General features: G+C 40.8%; 1 protein-coding gene and 3 pseudogenes across 4 annotated transcripts in view; 3 read left to right on the top strand and 1 right to left on the bottom strand.

Moving 5' to 3' along the window:
- LOC110047353 (allantoicase-like) overlaps positions 1-18,819 on the top strand; it is a 180,485-nt gene that overhangs the window by 48,797 nt on the left and 112,869 nt on the right. The gene's annotated exons all lie outside the window — the stretch shown is intronic.
- Positions 1,446-6,260, top strand: LOC149117975 (uncharacterized; annotated as a pseudogene).
- Positions 3,369-6,260, top strand: LOC149117974 (uncharacterized; annotated as a pseudogene).
- On the bottom strand, positions 8,620-9,632 carry LOC149117973 (uncharacterized; annotated as a pseudogene).

Raw genomic sequence — 18,819 nt, 5'->3', positions numbered from 1 at the left:
CTCACTTTTCCACTCTACTTCTTCTGCTTCATTAGTTGGCTCTTCAACTTCTAGCAACTGGAATCTGTTCTTTAGCTGTATGCTGAACCTTCTACATATGTCATTGTCTTGGAGTTTTTGTGTCAAACTTCTTCCTAATCTTCCTTCTCACTGGTGCTCTTTTGAGTTTCAGTCTGATAGTCAATCCTACAAGACAATGGTCACTGGCAACATCTGATCTCATGGCTCTGGTGTCTATCACTGAGGTTCTGAATTTCCTGTTAACCGGTGTGTGGTCAATTTGATTTTTCGTTTTTCTATCAGGTGACACTCATGTCAGCTTATGTATTTCCTTGTGCGGAAATATTGTTCCAGTGATTACCATCTCATTAAAATCACAGAATTCTTTCGGCCTTTCTCCAGTTTCACTTAATGAACCCACTCCATGAGGTCCCATAACTCAAGTTTCTGCAGTCCACCAGTATGAATCAAAGAGGGTGGCAAAGTTTCGCTTTCTCCTTCTGGGAGAGGTCACTTACTGTTTGTTTTTGATTGTTTTGGGAGCATTCCTTCTATTTTTACTCAGAAAATGACATTTTCTGAGTATAGGTAGGACATTGACTTTCACTCCTACGCTTGCTCCTTCCTTCCGCCCATCAATTCCTGTTAACTTTTTAGTAACTCTGCTGACCAGTATATGAAGCGGTGGCCTTCGGTTTCCCCCAAGTCAGAAAAGATTATTCATCAAGTGATTTGTTTTTGTGACAATGTTTCGTGTTCGTGGATCATTTCTGCTCGGTCAACAGCAATGGAAGTAGCACTGCTTCCGCTGATTTTTCATTGGAAAGCAAACGCTGTGTGTTGGTAAATGTTTTTTTTAAGCATTGGAAAGGCAAAGGCTGTGTTTTGGTAAACTTTTTTTTATATTTGTTAAAATGAAGAAAAAAAGTAAAAAATGAAAAAATAAAAAAAAAATTGTTAAGCCCAATAGAAATTGAACTCACAACCTCTCCCTTGTCGGGCAATCACTTACTCCACTGCGCCACATCAACATCTCAAGAAATTTGGTGAAACATATTTATTAAATTGCTTTCTACAGAAACGCTGGGTTGTTAGAACAACAGGTGCAAGAGTCGCACGAATGTCCTGGACAGGAGACAATTGCATTCATTAGCGTATCTGAATGGACTTTACTGTGTTACATAATCCTTTTGTGTTAGATTTGATTTTGTACACTTATCTCGTATATTAGTTCATAACTTACCCTTGTTTTTGTTTGCTTAAATAAGTTTAATTCTAATCCTTGACATGTGCAGTACGGATTGGAACTTCTTGGACAGTTTTGAAAATCAAGGACACTTGGATTGTCAGGGCATTGTTCAAAAGTCTGGTTAATGAAATGGTGTGAAATAGAATAAATGTCTATCTGGTAAACATTTGATGGTAGCAGAGCAAGGTTTCAAATCATGTCAGTAGACAGCGAGCATGGCGAAGCAATGTACAAAGAAGAAGACTGCATCGAAAGTTCAAGCAGCAAAAGGTGAAGGATAAGGCGGCCTTCACCAGGATCAAGAACAAGCTGCTGAGCCTTCTAGACGAAGAAGAATATCAGAGTTGGCGGAAATCAAGGAGGTTTGTCAATGCTTTGTCAAGTGCAAGAATGCACAATGTGAACTATGGAAGAGCTGTCTCAAGAATATTTAAGCTCCAAAGAGAAAGAGAAAAAGTTCACCAATGAAATGGACAGATTAGAAGCGGAATTTCGGAGGCTCATGACAAGGCTCAAGAATATTTGGACAATCGGGAGGACGAATTATTGAGTTTGGCAACTGACATATCAGAAAATTCTTGCTGATGTCGAATCAAAGAAAGCATCGTACGAAAAAGTGTCGAAAAGCAAGCTTTGGAGGACCAAGTTAAGCGAGAACAAGATATCGCTCGTCAAAAAGAAGATTTAGAAGAATTACGTTGTCAGTATTGAAGTCGTTTATTTGATGAAGAGGACCTTCAAGATTTGAAAGAGTTGGAGTTCAAAGGACTGGAAACAAGAAAAATTTCTGTGAACAATGTGGCAGAAAGTCATTCAATGCCATCGCTTGGCAAGGATATGTGGAATCAACTTAAGTGTGTTTCAATTCCTGTATTTAATGGTGACAAAAGATAGTATGAGGGTTGGAAAATGGCTTTCATGGCATGTGTGGACAAGGTTTCAGCCACACCAGTACAAATTTCTTCAGTTACGTCAATACTTATCTGGCAAAGCATTAAAGGTCGTGAAACCTTTGGGACACTCTGCGGCAGCTTATGAGACAGCAAAGGAAAGATTGGAATGAAAGTTTGGCGGCAAACGGCTTCAGATTGCCTTACATTTAGAAGAACAGGAGAACTTTAAGCCACTTCGCCCTGAAAATGCAAGGGACCTTGAGAGACTTGCAGATTTGTTAAATGTTACTGTAGTAAACCTGAAGGAGGCCAGTCCGCATGAAGAACTAGGAAGCGTATCACTGTACCTCAGTTTGTGTAAGAAATTGACAGAAGCAATACTAGCACATTATCATTAGTGGATTCAGGAAAATGGTCGTTGGCAGTCAGTAGAAACGTTGAGAGAGTTCATCATCCAGGAAGCAGAATTCCAGACAGTAGCATTGGAAAGAATTTGATTTGAGTAAAAGAGGACATAAGAAAGACAGTGGGGTGACCTTCTTCGCTAACATGCAGAAATCTCCAGGAAATCAGAGAAGAGTTGGATTTTGTCCGTGTAACGTTTGCAGTGGTCATCATGCATGGAGTTTGGTATTGTGCCAGGTTCAAGGCTATGAGCCTTCCAGAGAGATAGGAAGCTGCAAAGAGCCTTACTGTGTTATCATTGCTTAGGAGGAGATCACAGTGGAGAAACGTGCATTAGCTCGAGAGTTTGTGGGATAAATAATTGTAGGAACACTCAGTGAACAGCTGAACTCTAATGATCGTTATGAAGTGGAACAAGGAGCATCAGGTGGCTCCCAGGCTGTTGCAGAAAGCGAAACAATCAATGAAATGTTTCTTACTCCTCCTCAGGATCTAATTGAGCAATCAACAGAGAGGTCTCACACCACATTGACGTCACAAAGTGTGCAACCAAGATTTTTGGTGCTATGCACAGTACCACTGTTTCTGAAGAATGGTAATTGCAGAATTAAAGTGAATGCGTTGTTGGACAACGAAACTGCATTTAAATGCTGATGTAGCTGCTGAACTTGAACTTCAAGGACATCCTCAATGTGTAACTGTGAATGTTCTAAATGGACAGACTGAAACCTTCTAGACTATGCCAGTTGAGGTTGGACAGTTTGGATGGAAATGTGAAGACTACCATAAGTGCATTCACAGCTGAATGAGTCACAGGAAACATGAAAGTTATTGACTGGGGAAAGTATGCAGCAAAGTGCACCCATTTTAGAGGGGATACAGTTTCCAAATCCTGGCATCCGCCCAATAGTGGACTTGTTAATTGGAGTTGATTATGCTGAGCTACACTACTCATTCAAGGATGTTCGAGGTCAACCCAGGGAACCAGTAGCCAGACTTGCACCATTAGGATAGACATTTTCAGGAATGGTTAGTGGGCTCAAAGGAGGTGACTGTCAGTTAAGCTTCGCACACACCTATCTTGTGCAAGAACAGTCAGACATAGATGAAATAAGTAGTTTACTACTACAATTCTGGGAAATAGACAATCCTAGCATATCACATGATTGACCCATTCTGAATTCTGATGAGCAACGTGCATTAGAGCAGATGGAAAAGTCCCTCAAGTACTTGGATGGAAGATATCAAGTGGCACTTCTATGGAAGGAGCATGTTCCTGACCTATCAGACAATTATGGCATGGTGCTACGCAGACTGTGCAACACTGAGAAACATTTACTGAAGAATCCAGAGATTGCAGCAGCCTACTCAGAAAACATCACTCAATATTTGGAGAAGGGCTACATCGTAAGGTCAACCCAACCGAAGAAAAACCTGTAAGGAGATGGTACCTGCCACACTTTCCCATTGTATGACTGGAGAGAGCCACAACAAAGACTTGCATCGTATTTGATTCCTCTGCAAAGTTTGGAGGAATCTCCCTCAATGGCATCATTTATCAAGGACCAAAATGGCAGAGAGATTTGAATTATGTTTTACTTTGATTCAGAAGACACCCTGTTGCACGCATCTGTGACATCACTGAGATGTATTTGAGAATTGAAGTTGCAACTAAGGGCCGATCATGTCAGCAGTTCTTATGGAGATCCTTGGATCAGCAGAGAAAACCAGAAGAGTACGAGTTCAACTGAGTTGTGTTTGGGATTAACTCATCACCTTTCCAGGCTCAGTTTGTCTTTCAAACACATGCTGAGAAGCACAAACATGAGCTGCCCTTAGCTGCAGAAACTGTGTCAAAGTCAACATATATGGATGACAGTATGGACTCGGTGTTGGACGATAGTCAAGGTATTGAGTTGTACAAGCAGTGAGATGAGCTGTGGAGCAGGGCAGGAATGTATGCTCGTAAATGGTTGTACAATTCACCCCAGGTTCTAGAGAAGATAATTGAGGACAGAGCATCTGAGATGTACATCAACAAGGATCCCCTTCCAACAGTAAAGACACTGGGAATTGTGTGCCTTCCAGAAGAAGACGTGTTCACGTTCAAAGCAAATCCGCCTGAAGAAAACTTCAGCTCACTAAACGGAATTTCCAGAAGAGAATCGCCACATTATTTGACCCAGTTGGTTTCTTGGCACCATTTACCATTCGAGCCAGAGTTACGATGCAGGAGATGTGGGTGGCAGGACTTGAATGGGACGAGCTATGCCCAAGAGAGTTGATCCACAAGTCTCAAGAATGGTTCTTTGAGTCGGAAGAGTTACCAACGATTAATGTTCTCAGATGTTTATGATTTGGTCCAGACGGAGTTCTGCTGTCAGAGACCTTACACACCTTTGTAGACGCATAGCAAGATGCGTATGGTGCTGTCGTCTATTTGAAGGTTATCAACGTGAGTCGATCAGTATCCAGTTGACTAGTTGCAGCCAAGACAAGAGTTGCACCACTTGCAGCAACAAGTATACCTCGTTTAGAACTGATGGCAGCAATCCTGGGACTAAGGTTGACCGAGTCAGTTTCCAGAGTTTACAGTGGTGCATTGGGCAAGCAGTCTTGTGGTCCAATAGTATGAATGTCCTGTGGTGGACAAAAGGAAGAAGTTGGAGAATTAAACCTTTGGTGGCAAATCGAGTGGGAGAAATTCAAAGCCTAACAAATCCCAAGCGGTGGCGTTTCGTGCCTACCAATGAGAATCCTGCTGACTTTACTATGAGGGGCATGAGAGTATCAGACATGGCCAAGGAGAATAAGTGGTGGAGTGGTTCATAATGAAGAGTCAGAATGGCTTGTGAATCAAATTGACACCGGCAAAGTTTCAGAAGCAACGGAAGTCAAGAAATCAGCTCAAGGCAGCTCACAGGCAGGCCAAAGTAACTGAGACTGGAAAGTAATTTCAGTTCATAAAGATGATCAGTTCTGGCTTGATCCAAAATGCTTCTCTAGTTGGACAAAGTTAATAAGAGTTCAAGCATGGGTTCGTTGTTTCACAGATAACTGTAGAAGTCCCAACAGAGAGAGAGGAGAATTAAAGGCGGAAGAAATTGAAGATGCTGCGATTCAAGTGATAAAGGGTACACAAAGAAAGGTATATCCCGATGAGTATTTGGCACTTCAGTGACAAAGAGAGTTACCAAAAAAGAGCAAGCTGCTTGGCTTACAACCACAGCTGGACAAGGAGGGCCAAATGAGATGCAATGGATGCCTTAAGTATGCAGAATTTCTACCACAGGATGCTTTCTTTCGGATAATCCTTCCTTGTAAGAACTGTGTAATGAAGCTAATTGTCAAACATTATCACAAGAAAGACAATCACGCAGGTGGAATGAATCAATTGCTGACGGCTTTATCAACACGAGAGCGTTCGCACAGAGAGCGTTTTTGGAATGGAAAATGCAACTTTAATCTTACTCTTTTATGGGATGGATTATGGTGATAAAACTTGTACAACTTATCATAGCTACTGTATTATTATACATCACACAATAAAAAGTAATCAAATATTGTTCATATAATTCTTGTAAATAACACTCCTGTACATTTTGAATTCGTATTTAATTCTAACGATTCACTTAAAACCAAAATAACAAATACAGAAAACAATAAATACGAACTTAAACTTAAGTAAACTGAAATTACAACAATACAAAAAACAGCAAAAAATAGAAAGAAGAAACGAGATCACTTACAAGATCTGTACGGCACTCTGGAACTGACAACGACTGAATACAACTATAAAACTACAATGCTTTTAAACAGAATTTTGAACTAAAAGAATAAACTTAATGAGGTTATGTGATAAACAATAGACGATTACATAACATGACGTGAAAAAACTACTTTGCATTTAAAACTGCACAAAAAAGGAACGCAAAAAATTAAGCTTTAACAGCAAAGACAAAACAGAAAAGAAAAGGCGACCAAAAACAGAAAAATTTAACTCTCGTGGCTACATAGCCCCCCCCTAATGGACTAGTAAAGTCTACAGTTCATTACTATAGTGTAACTATACTCAGGCACGAGAGTAAGTCCTCTTGATCATTCTTCACACTGGATTTTCTGTTAAATTCAGTCTCTTCATTTAAGCTGTCTTCTCTCCTTCTAAGAAGCACAGTTTGGTTATTGGCCTTGGTAAGAATTGTGGGGGCAGTTTTCACCTTGGCTGATCGGACATTTCCATCTTTTCCCATGAAAACTTCAGTTACTCTGCCTAACGGCCATTTTCCTCGATAGATGTTGTCGTCTGCAATCACAGCTAGATTGCCGGTCGCTAAGCAACAGCAAGTTTTGGTCCACTTCGCTCTCTCTTGAAGGGTCGGCAAGTACTCCTTCAACCAGCGCCTCCAGAATATATCGGCCATGTACTGGACTTGACGCCAATGTCGCTTGCTGTACATTTCTTTGCTGAAGACTCCAGGTGGCAAATTTGGGTTGGCTCTTAATAACAATAGATGGTTTGGTGTTAGGGGGTCCAGGTCCTTTGGGTCACTACTGACTGGAGTCAACGGTCTACCATTTAAGATCCCTTGAACTTCACTCACCAATGTTCGGAGCATTTCGTCAGAGACAAGTTGTTGTCCTAGCAAAGCTCTCAGGATCTTGCAAATGGATCTGATTGTGCACTCCCAGGCTCAACAACTCGCGTAACTCCCTCTCTCCAGCTTGGAAGTTTGTCCCGCTTTCACTATAAACGGTAGTTGGACATCCTCGTAAATTGATGAATCTTTGCAACGCATTTAAGAAGGAATCAGTATCAAGTGAGTTTACGACCTATATGAACGGCCCTGATAACCAAGCAAGTAAATAGGCATCCATGGCGTTTCACATTCGAGCGACCTTGATGTACATAAAAGGGTCCAAAGTAGTCCATGCCTACGTTGGTGAATGGTGGATCTCCTGACATCAGTCTTTCCTTCGGTAGGTCGACCATCAACTGCTCTCCATGCACTGCACCGAGCTTTTTACACTGGAAGCAGCTACTAATCACTCTCCGTACAGCTGAACGTCCCTTGATTATCCAATAGAACTGATGCAAATTGGACAAGATGGCCAGTTTTCTGGTGATGTTGAGAGATGATCAAATCCGTAGGGTGATGAAGATAAGGAAGAACAATTGGATGTTTAGCCTCATACGTGATTAAGGCATTTTCCAGTCGCCCTCCAACTCTTAGGATTCCGATGTCGTCCAATAATGGATGCAGTTTGTGCATGTAAGCTGGCATCTTTTGGTTCTTTAACTCGGAAGTTACTAGGCACGCAGGTTTTGATGAACTGATTCTTTGCATGGTTCTAATGACGTCTGGGAATAACAGCCTTTGTACATGCTTGATAACGTCCCTTTCTGCAAACTGAACTTCTTCCAGGGACAGGACAGGTCCCCTTTCTAAACAGCACTGAGATCTGAAGTTAGTGGAACCACCATGGTATCTTTCAATAAACCACGTTTTGAATCTCAATAGCCAGGCCACAGCTCTTCTTAATCTGTCCCAAGATGAGTAGCGCTCTATCAACTTGGAAAAAACTTCTGTCTCTGATTCTCATCGGTGCTGAAGAACAACAAATTGTCGCTTTACTGTATGCATACGGCATTGGTTACATGTGTTGGGAAGTTAAATGATGCATTTAAAGTTAAGTTTTCCAATGTAAAGTGTAAGCCATAAAAAACTAAACCCTGTTGTAGTCATATTTGGATAGTTTAGTTTGGTTCGTGCGAGAAGAACAATTTTACCACCGCTAGTGGGAAGATTTTGGTCACGTGCTAGGCAACGAGTTGGGAACATCTCAAATTTCATTCGTGAACAAAATAACTTTACAGACACGGATGCCTTTGGCTTTTTGTTGGTTTATAATTATTTTTTAAAGCATAAACAAGCGAATATTAACGTTAAAAGCCGACGTTTCGGCGTCATCATGACACCATTCTCAAGGCAAAGTGAACAAATAATGCGATATTGATGATTTGATTTCTATAGTCTCTACAAATTAACATAATAACAAAGGATCACAAATTCTTCAAGTGAATACCTTTGCGCAAATCGAATCTGTTTGCACGTTTAGGGATGGTTTAAGATTTCTTATAAAAAGCATCTCCTTAATTAGGCAATCAAATTTGTTAGTACATTTGGCAAGCACGTGAAATTGTTCTGAAAGACAAGGTGGTACGTTCGAATTATGTTCGGTGAAGTAATGTTTACAAATTGACGACGATTTTTGTTTGTGTCCATCAACACGTTCGTAGAGGTGGCCGCGAGTGTAACCAACACATCCTGCATCACACAGGTTACATTGAAATTTATGAACTACACATTGTTGGTTAACAGTGGCTGGCTTGACTTCTCAAACTTTAAGGTCTTGGTTGAGTTTTCTGCTGACGAACACGGGCTGAATGGTGGTCTTGATTTTTGAGCTAAGGTCTGTGAGACGTTTTTTCACTACATTCGCAGAGACCTGATCTTTAAATGGTATGATGATTCGGATGGGGGGTGTAGTCGTGTCGGTTAGTGGAATGTGCTGCTGGTCTGCTACCTTGGAATCTATGAATCGCTTGACAGCCAGATTGAATAAGTGCTTTGGGTACTTAAGCTTTAAGAAAACCATCTCAAGTCGATCGCATTCTTGTGAGAAGTACAACCAGTTGGACGATACGCGGTAAGCACGATCTAACGTGGTGGTAATTAGACTGCGCTTGTACCGAATGTCGATGTGGCTCTGGTATTGGAGTAAAAGGCCCGTGTTGGTTGGTTTTACGTGGACCTTGGTCTTGATTCTGGGGGCTAAGTTTAATAGTTGAACACCGATGAAAGGAAGCGAGGCATTCCGTTCCACCTCCATAGTAAACTTTGCTGAGGGTGGCAATGGTTTAAGGTGTCAAGAAAAATTTCGGCTGATGCTATGTCAGGCATGATGGTAAAGGTGTCATCAACATATCGTCGATAATAGGAGGGCAATTTGCAATCTTGATTGAGTTTGTCTACAATGGAGCACATAAAAACATTGGCGAGCAGAGGACCAAGAGGGGATCCCATTGCGACCCCATCTGTTTGCTCATAGAGATTTCCATTGTACTGAAATAGTTGATTCTTAGTGGCTGCGTTGAGTAGTTCAATAAGCTGGTCTCTTGATAGGTTCAGTTCATGGGTCTTGTTGAACCAGTCATCACTGAAAGCTTTGTCAGCTAAAATGTGGATAGTTTCATCCAGTGGTACATTGGTAAATAAAGAGGTGACATCGTAGGATACTAGGATATCACCTCTGTTGATCTCAAGGCTTTGTACTTTGTTGACAAACTCAAAGGTGTCTGTAACCGTGTACTGATTGCATGAGAGTGGTTTCAATTTTTCATCCAGCCATTTAGCCAACGCATTTTGTTCACTTTGCCTTGAGAATGGAAACGTCAGCTTTTAATGTTATAATTATTTTCATCCGTTTTGTAACAATAACTTTTTTCGGTTAGTTCTGAATTCATAGATACTGGGGGTTGGCGATCAATTTTCCCTTTTCGGCTAGATGGAAACGAAGCAGACTGCAAAACGGCGTGTATTGATGTCCCGGAGTCCCAAAGTGCGTAAAAGCAAGTTGTTTTGTTTTGGCATCTTTTGTTCGTCGATTTCTGTGTAGTAAACGTGAAAAAAACAACAAACGTCTTGACATCTGCCAAGCTATAATGCCAACAAAGAAAGGATCTGTGACAAAACTGTGACCTTTGTTTGTGGAATTGTTTGTTTTGATTTTAACATTGTGCAAATGTAAAGTGTCACGAAAAGCTGAAAATGATCGGATTCCCCTTGTCATTTTAACGGCTGATTTTTTGTCCTGAACAGATAGCAGCAACCATTCAAATGGCATCCTATCTTGAATGGATAACATACGGCAAGCGAACAGTTTTTCTCATGAGAGGTCAGATTTACTGTTCAATGTGTGTAATTTTCTTTTTAATTGAAGCGGTGGCATGAATGGTGCTTCACAAGACAGATAAACATGACAACTGAATCTCGCCTTCTGTCAAAACGGCAACACAACAACAAATACAAGAACGAGTTACAATCAAATCCGGGAAATTACAGTACTGTTATTTTTTACACACGCTTGACCGACACACTTCCTTTCAATTGCGATTGCGGTAAATAAACGGTAAGTAATTGTGTTGATCGATGAGCAACCGCAATGTTCGTCAGTGTTCTCTTTGCCCAAAACTCTTTCAGCACAGTATTTGAAACTATCGCCCTTTAAGCGTGTTGTGCTATTTCGCACACTAAAGCGTGTTGTGGCAAGCCATCTTTTGTTTTCGAAGTTTAACACGCTTCTTTGTTTGACTGCATTGTTAGTTTGTGCACGCTTATTGTTCTTAGTGTGTCCAACCAAACAAAAGAGTTTACTAATAAAGTGTGCTCCTGAACACGCTTTAAGCGTGCTAACGTCAAATTCTTTTATTTCCAAGTGGAAGCGTGTTGTGAGCGTGCTATCACCTTTATCCCTGTTTTCCTGTGGAGGGTCACATTTGATAACGTTCCAGTACTCAAGAGGATCACCATCGAACACAGTCAATTCCTTTTTTGGCAATGCAAATCCTGCTTTATGGTTAATGCCGTCTTATCCATAATTCCTCCAGGCAAGGTAGGATTAGTTGCTCCTGGATGCGAAACAGGTACAGTGGGACCTACTGAACAACTCGTAAACTCCTGTGCATTAGGATTCCACCGCAACTGAGTGTTTCGAGCACCAATTTTCGTGACGTAGTCATAGTGGGCCTTTTCAAAGCGAGAGAAAGCTTCCTCGATTTCCAATACTCAGTGAAACTTCAGTAGCACGGCACAACGTCGTAACTCTAGACAAATACCCTGAACGCGAATTCTTCAGGCGCATATTGTCGAGGACATCTTCTCAATGTACTCGGCATCTTTGGAGGTGTGTTATCTTTGGGGTGCTTCTGTCTGTCTATCAAGAAAGGTTCTCCTTGTAGATTTGAAGAAAAAAACACTTTTTGTTCAAGCATGGAGCTTGGTTGTTTTTGTGTTGAAATGTTAAGTTGTTACTTGATGTTTACAGCTTTGAGTTTCCTATGAAGAATTAAGCATTGTGTAGGCCTTATATGCCTATTTGCATGTGACGTAGTCTTCAAGTCTACTTCTTGAATAGCATTGGCAAGGTTCATGATATCCCATAGCAGTTTTCCAATGACTTGTATGACTAGCTATCATATCATTGTTAAAAGTCTTGTTTGCTGGTTTTAGTCAATCTTGTAATGTAGACTTTCAGGATCATTCAGAGCAGTTTTTGTTCATCTTATCTCTTGGATTGGTATGGAGGGATATTTTCTGTAAAATCAAATGACAGATTCAAGAATACAGATGAGATTGGTTAACCTTAGTGTGAATAAGTGGATCAAGAATTTTGAGAATGGGGAGTCATCTAATAAGGGGTAACACAGACAGAGGGGTGTCCCAGACCAACAATTTTACAGTCTGTGTAGGGATATTGTGAGCTCTAAGGGGTTGTCAGGTAGAGACACCCTCTTAGATCTGCTAGTAGTGCAAACCACTAAACACACACTAATAGAAAAATCAACTTCTAAAAGGTTACAATTAAAAGTCACATTACTTTTCACATGACTTGTAACTGATCTGTATCTTGTGAAGAGTCATCTATATGTTGCACAAAATGTCTGAGGCTAGTTGCGAGTGACTAAGTGAAAGGCCAGGCACTGATCAGCTGTGCATTTGCAAAGCAAGACCACTTAATGCTAGACTGTTCTTCCTCCCCTTCCTTTCCTTGCAGGAAAGTGGCACAAAAACCTACCTGTTTGCAGTGTTTTAGTATCCAATTTAGTAGAGTGTTGATCGAGAGGTGTTTAGTTTGATGAATGTAATGCACAAGTTACTGGCAAGCGAGGTAGTCACTGATGTACATTAAAGGCTTTTCTTTGCCTTGACATGTAAAACTACAAGAATTAAAACAGTTTAGAAAGAAAGCCTAGAATATTTCCATAACAAAATATTTCCCTTTTTCCACCCAATTGCAAGCTCTCGTCCCAGTAATGGTAAAGTAGCACAGGGTACAGGTGTAGTGTTTAGTGAAGACCTCTATATTAGTTTATATAGTAATATAACTCCAATTCCCTGATAATTATTTGAAATGAAACTCTTAGTTTGCTGATCTTTTGTAGCAAATCTATTGTTTGCTAATTTTAACTCCTCGAAATGAGGCTATTCTCTGCTGTGCAAGTCAATGGAATGCTACTGCATGTAATGCTTGAGGAATAAGGTTGTTTTATGGCGTAACATATAATTTCACTTATGTCCATTTGAACTTCATTAAATTTTTGTATTTTTGATATTGTTAAAGTACTGTAGGAACAATGTAAACATCCCAGATACACAAGTATCTTATGTAGCAAAATGTAATGAAAATAGTCTGCTTGTCATACCTGTATGATCAATTAAGGGAGACATGTCCAAACATATACAGGCTTATGATCACTAAACTAGGATTCTAGAACATGTGAAGATTGTATCCAATTAGTAATAGTAATTGGACCAAGTGGAGTACAATTTAGGGAGTAATTGCAAGAGTAATTTCAAAATTGGACAAGCACGAAGCTCAAGGCGGATTTGAAATTATAAGCATGATTACTCCCTGAATTGTACAACATAAGGTCCAATTACTAATTAATCGTATCTATAACAAATTTTGGAATTAAAAATGTCTTTTGAGAACTTCTTTTGAGCGAAAACGTATGTAGTGCGTTGCATTAATTGCAAAGAAAGCCATTAAAGCGTGCACAATTGATGTGTCAGTCACATGGGTATCCAATTACAGGTGTCTAATTACAAAAAGGTCAATTGGACACCCATGTGGTTGTGCGCCGATTACGTGACAAATAGGCACGCAGAGAACCAATCATGATCGAGAATTTTGTTATAGATATGATTAGGTAAGTTTTAGTGTAGATGTGATCGAGCAGTGAGCCGTAATTTGTTGTATATTGGGTAATTAGCTGGGTGTAGCCTCTTTGTCCTATAAGACATTTCTTTAATGTATTCTTTTCTGAAGACATCTCACAGAGATTGACATTAAAATCACCAAGTATGATAGTAGGAGTATTGTAATCAGGAATGACATTGTTAATGACATTGTTTAAATGTTTTCAGTTTAACTTTGGATTTTGAGCGATAAATACATGTTCCAACTATGTGTAAATTTGATACTGTGTCAGACAACACAGAAGCTGTTATTTGTATATCATTAAGGTTAGCTCTGAAGGGTTCAGATACACACTGAATATTACTTTTAATGTATACAGCAGTTCCATATCAAGTTCTGATACTGCCTTCAGGATAACCATCTTTCTGAAAAGCTGGAAACCATTCATTTGATAATCTGCATCAATAGCAGAAGAGCATAGAGCAGTTTCAACAAAAATATTTGCATCAGTAGCCTGAACATTACTAACAGTCACATTTTGCATGATCAAAATGACAATGGAGAGATCTTACTTTGTGAAACAATATTTTAATTGTTTTCTCTTTGATGTCATACAAGCGTGGAACACAAGGGACTAATACTCCAGCTCTGAGTCTGGCCATTTCCTTTTCAACAGTTTTGCTGACATTTTCTTCTCATTCAAGTGTAATACGTGCAAAGTTGAACTTTTTCATAATCTACTTAATCCGACATAATGCATATGTTCTCTACTAGAGGAAGGTAAGTCAAGTACTGAGTCATTAAGAGTGTCACCTTGACAATGATGAATTGTTTGAGCTGCAGCTGCTCTTAAAAGAAATTGTGTATGAAGTACTTGGGCCTGAAGTCTTTTAGAGATCATAAAATGCTTGGTTATTTCTAATATTAACTGACTAAGTCACTAAGCACTTGTTTTGAATGATACAGGGGCAGTGGTGAGCTCAAGACGAGGCACTGTTACAGGTTTGAGTGGAGCAACCCTAGCTTTACCAATAACAAAGGAACAGTGAATGCTACCCTCATCATTTATCACCCTTAGGTGTGGGCATTGACCGTGTCCTTGAGTGCTTGCATCCAAGAAGTGGTGTAGCTGTGCCTTAGCAATACAACCAAAGTCTGAGGTTTTGTAGCATCTTGGGATTGATAGTTCCTCCAATGAAGGTAGTTCTTCCCTCAACCTTTCCCATCTCACCTTAATGTCTTCCAGAAATGGGTCATCCTAGTCGGCATCTTCTCTGGAGAGTTCTTGAAGTATCTTCTTTCCTTCCATGAGCACTGGGGCTACAAGTCCTAGCAGGTCATAAATGGAGCTGACAGTCGAGAGAATGCCTCTTCTGGTGCACGGATGATCCTTTAAAATGATCCTGAATTGGAACAAGTCCTTTTCTACACACCACTGGACTCCAAGGGCAAGTTCCATAGGTATGGCTTCCTTGTCCAGATCGATGCATTGAATGCCTTCTGCTCGGTCTTTAATAGGTATGGTTTCAATAATCTCCTTGTTGCTCGAGGTGAACTTGCGCAACTTGAAGCCTCCTCTTCTGCATATTTCCTGTGTATTCCTGATAAGGGTCACTGTGTCATGTACTGATTCCACTGATGTCAGTCTGTCATTGACGTAAAAATCTCTGCAAATGAAGTTCGCTGCCTCTGCCCCCAGATCTTTCTCATGGTCATTTGCAGACATCTTCAATGCATAATTAGTGCATGCTGGGGAACTTGTGGTGCCAAACAGGTGTACTGTCACCCTGAATTTGGCGGGTTTCTTTGTTAAGTCACCATCCTTCCACCAGAGGAAGCGTAGAAGATCTCTGTCTTGCTCTGCTACTCCAACTTGATGGAACATCCCTTCAATATCTCCCATCAGGGCTACAGGTTCCTTCCTAAATCTGCACAGGAATCCCACTAAATTGTTTGTTGAATCTGGTCCTTGAAGCAAATTTTTTTCAGCGATTCATTATGGAATTCTGCGGAGCAGTCAAAGACAGCCCAAATTTTAGTCGGCTTCTTCGGATTGTACACACCATGATGTATGTAGGCCACTTTTCCTTCATTGCTGGCTTCCGCTTCCACTGGAGGAACCTCTTTGGCAAAACCATTACGTAGCACCTTTTCCATGAATGCAGTCAACCCTTGAACCCCTGTTTCAACTGGTTTAAACGACGTAAAGCCACTTCACGGTTATTTGGAAGAGCTGAGGCAGGCACTCTCAATGGCAAGGGCATCTCATAGTGGCCATCTTCACATGCCAAATCCCACTTTCTACTATTGCCAGGAACTTCCTGTCTTCCTGCAAAAGGGCTTCTTGAGTAGAGCTACTGTCTGAGACTTCCATTTCAAACTTTTTTCTTACTTCAAATCAAATTAAATCAAAACTTTATTTATCGAGGGTGACACATAATAGTTTATCAACTAATAAATTTGTGGCCCTTACTTTGTGCACGCTTATTTCTTCTTTGGACTGGACTTGGGGAATGAAGGTGAGATTTGTTCTGATGTTGCTACCTGTCTCAAGGGACATAATTTTGTGACCAGTGGCACGTTCCTTGTCTTCTTCATCTAGTTGTCTTTCTTGCTGGGAAATGATTGGGCCAATAATTCCCCATCCTAGAAGGGTTCTGACTGTGTAAGGATTGTCTCCCTTTCCATGAAGAACTTCTCTTGGTTTTTATCGCACTTGAACAGTTACAGCCAATCAGGAGTCCTACATCTATACCACTTTGATAAGGGTGCAGGTTTTCTGCAATCGTCTTAAGGTACGGCCTTTTGTTTGCAACTTTGGGGGTAGGAATTTGGTTCCTTTGGAAAGGAATGCTTGATCTGGAATATGACTTGGGCAGCTTGATCTCAACCCTCTTGTCTACACGCTTGACTACCAGACCACATATCTTCTCAACACAGATTTCTTCCTTTCCTAACAATGTGTACAAATTCAATTTGATCTCAGGGCTCTTTAATTCAAGGTTGCAAGTAGTTTCACACCTATGAATGTTGAATCACTTGCATCATCCAGAAGAGCATAGGTTAGAGCTTTCCTTTCAGGACTGTCCTTGTGGTGCAACCATACACACTCACTCACTCATCCTCATTGGGCCCATGAGGACTCTTGAGGCTGGCCAGAAGATCACGCCACCCATCGCGGTCTGAGACCGATGCAGCAGCAGCTCACCATGTATGCCATCCGAGCTCATTCCTTTCCTTCTCCACGGTTCTTCTCCACATTTCCCTCGGTCGACCTCGCTTCCTCTTACCTTCAGGTGCCCAAATCAATGCAGTCCTCAAGAGGTTGTCAGGACGTTTCCTCAATACATGCCGTAACCATCGCCCTCTTCTCACTCATATAAGGACTGACACCAGTGTACTCCCTGTTGCTTCGTACAGCTCTTCATTGCTCAAATGGTTGGGCCAGAATCTCCTCAGCACTCTCCTAAGGCAGGTGTGGTGAAACACATCCAGTTTGTTGAGATCAGTTGTTGTCACCCTTCACATTTCGGCTCCATACAACAGCATGGACATGACGTTCGAGTTCAGGATGTGCAACTTGGTCTTCTGGCTTAATCTGCCTGACCTCCAGATGTCCTGAAGTCTGGTGAATGCAGTTCTCGCTAGTGCTAGTTGCCTCTTGATGTCTGCTTCTGCACCACCAAGTTTGTCAAGTACTGAACCTAGGTACACGAAGGATTCCACATCTTCCACCTCCTCTCCTTCTATCCTGATGTAGTCCATGCATCTGTGGTTCATCCTAAGCGTCTTTGTTTTGCGTGGGTTGATCTTAGGCCCAACAATGCTGGCAGTGGCTGCCAGCCCATCTGTCTTCTTCTGGAGATTGGCAAATCTGCTTGAGACTAGAGCAACATCATCAGCATAGTCCAGGTATTCTAGGACTGATGTGAATTTCCATCTCAGGCCGCGTCTCCTACAGCACTGGTCAAATGTAAGTTGACAGTCACTCGAAACTCGAACGACTCGACTCGATCCTCAATCCTCGAAACTCGAAAACTTCGAGTATGGAGTCTTGAGTCAAGTCCTTTGAGTTTCCAGTCGAGTCGTTCGAGTTTCCAGTCGAGTCGTTCGAGTTTCCAGTCGAGTCGTTCGAGTTTCCAGTCAAGTCGTTCGAGTTTCAAGTCGAGTCATTCGAGTTTCAAGTCGAAGTGACAAAGAATTTATCGCTCGATTAATTTTCCTATATGTGTCAATCTTCCTGGATTACTTTTGGAGAGAAATTTTCGAGTCGTGACTCCAGAGGTGGTAGGCGACTCTACATTTGTAAATCGGTTGGCTTAGTTAAATTGATTGTTTTGTCCCTCGGTTGGACTTCTTTCGATCTGGAGTTAATTATCATTCAATTCAGAGTAACAACAGAGTAACAGTTCTGAAGACAATGCTGAGTTTCATTTAAATCAACTGTATGAAGGGCTCGATAGAAATCAGAAACATTAACTCTCGAGGTGCGTATGCGACTCAATATCGTCAGCTTCCAATTGTTTGTTTGTTTTGACGCTTGGTATGAACACATTTCTTTTGATTCAGAGCTATCTTTAATCCATTCGTTGATGATTTCATGGGAACTTTTCCGGTCAGTTTTCAATTCAATGCTGGGTTTGTTTTTACGGCTCAGTAGAAGTTAGAAACTCTCGAAGCAGGTTGTTTCCTGCAGTCAAGAAAATGCACGTCAAATTGAAAGATCTTGTCTTCCGCTGAAGTTACATGTAAGATCAATTGTTCAATTACCTATAATAATGTCACAAAAATTAAGATAATTTATATCAACTGTTAAAGCTGTTAAATAAAAAAAAAATGAATAAATCAGTGGAAACCTTTCTGCTTCATTCAACCTAGAATTTTACTAGCTGTGGGAAGCAAGCCTGTAATTGTAAGTCAACAAAAAGAGTCAACACAGTCTTTTCGTCTGGGATCTGTCTAGGTTTTTTACGAAGGCACAGGAAGTTTTGTTTGTAGTTTAAATCAAGTTGTTATGTTAAACATGCCTTAATGTAACAGAAGTTCACATAACATGAGTAATTTAATGTTGCCATGCAAGTTTCGCAGTTTCATCGAGTCACACACAAACATAATTGGTGAAAATCACGAAAATGAACATTATACAAATTCAAACAATCACTGCGGGCTGTCAATGCAAACAAGAGCCGAAAAGCCGTCTGCTAAACGCAGGCGATGTTCAGTTACATGCACAGTATCTTGATGAGTATTTTTTTAAATACGATATTTGGCTAGAAAATCATTTGCAGTACA

Source organism: Orbicella faveolata, unplaced genomic scaffold (genome assembly GCF_042242905.1).
Source record: "Orbicella faveolata isolate gen_17 unplaced genomic scaffold, um_ofav_v1 contig_1, whole genome shotgun sequence".
Taxonomy (NCBI): domain Eukaryota; kingdom Metazoa; phylum Cnidaria; class Anthozoa; order Scleractinia; family Merulinidae; genus Orbicella; species Orbicella faveolata.
The sequence above is the reverse complement of the archived record's forward strand: the minus strand, read 5'-3'. Positions and strand labels throughout refer to the sequence as shown.